Here is a 1,220-nt window from a genome sequence, read left to right as displayed (position 1 = left end):
AAACACGCTACTTTCATGGTCAGTTTCGGGCCCAATATGGGGGGTACTCTGAGTGAGTGAGAGCAAACCGAAAACGGTAAAATTACTATCGGACATTTAGGAAGGTACACAAAAAGTCTGATGCTCAGCGAACCTCGGAATACAGAAATTTGGCAACTTTTTACGGACCATTCTGCTATCTAAAAATGACTATCTACATATTGGCAGATCGCTACAGAATGGCCCGCAAATAATGATTGGAACGCGTTTGCCTACCAGTTCTGATAGAGGTTGTGCACACATATTTAGTCTAGCCCTAAAAGCAATTCTGAGCATCTAACATCGAAATTTATGCCAGTACCAACCTTTTCAACTGGAAGAGTCCTTGGCGGCTTCGTCGATCCAGCCCGTCCGTAACACACCATGCGCATTGAATTCTGGGATTGTTGGTAAGGGACTAGCGGGGAATTCAAGAAGTCGATCGCTATAATGCACGCCCTGCGTTCAGGCTTCAACTCATGGTACATTTGACAAAACAAACTTGATTCAAGCATAACAATTTATTCTCTGATGAATTATGATACCCGCTTCTGGAGTGGAATGCCCCTTTAAACGGATACAAACTTGACACTTGACATTGAACTTAGACAAGGGAGCAGTTGCATTATAAAGCATTAACCCCCCGAGTATCCTCCAATATTAAATTATAGCCAGGTTATGGGGAGACTTATGGGGAGACTTCGAGCGAGCTCGCCGGAGTGAGAGTGAGTGAGTAACACATTATAATGCGAACTGCAATTGGACAAACTTCAACTTGGCAGCTCTAAAGAAATACTTGGTTGAGCTTGAAAATTACTTTTGCAATGTGTTTCTGGATAAATTATATGTTTGACAACTTGAAGCCTTAGTAACTTTATTTCCCACTTGCTTTTGGTAAAAAATGTACTTTGATCTTCGTTAATCATCCCATTAAAACCCATACTTAAGACTTGGCAGCTATAAAAGAAATCGATCTTAAAACCATGTTTGTAGTATGTGTGTGAATAGTTGTTCATCATTTAAATTTTCGTCCTTAGCAACCTCATTTTTCTATTTATTTGACCCCAAAGTTGAACTGGAACTTTAGCAATTATCCCATAGGAACCAATAGATAAGGTATTATTCCCATCATGCATCACGCCCGATGAGTCTGCATGAAGGGACAATACTCAGTTACTGGATTATAAATGGTCCATTCATTG

General features: G+C 40.3%; 1 long non-coding RNA gene across 1 annotated transcript in view; it reads right to left on the bottom strand.

Moving 5' to 3' along the window:
• LOC118423672 overlaps positions 1-589 on the bottom strand; it is a 2,793-nt gene extending 2,204 nt beyond the window's left edge. Inside the window, exon 1 of the long non-coding RNA XR_004832082.1 lies at positions 345-589. This is a non-coding gene — a long non-coding RNA (uncharacterized LOC118423672). The remainder of the gene's footprint in view (positions 1-344) is intronic.
• Positions 590-1,220: the final 631 nt, after the last annotated feature.

The sequence above is a fragment of the Branchiostoma floridae genome, chromosome 9 (assembly GCF_000003815.2).
Source record: "Branchiostoma floridae strain S238N-H82 chromosome 9, Bfl_VNyyK, whole genome shotgun sequence".
Lineage (NCBI taxonomy): Eukaryota > Metazoa > Chordata > Leptocardii > Amphioxiformes > Branchiostomatidae > Branchiostoma > Branchiostoma floridae.
Note: the sequence above shows the minus strand (reverse complement) of the source record. Positions and strands in the feature narration are given on the sequence as shown.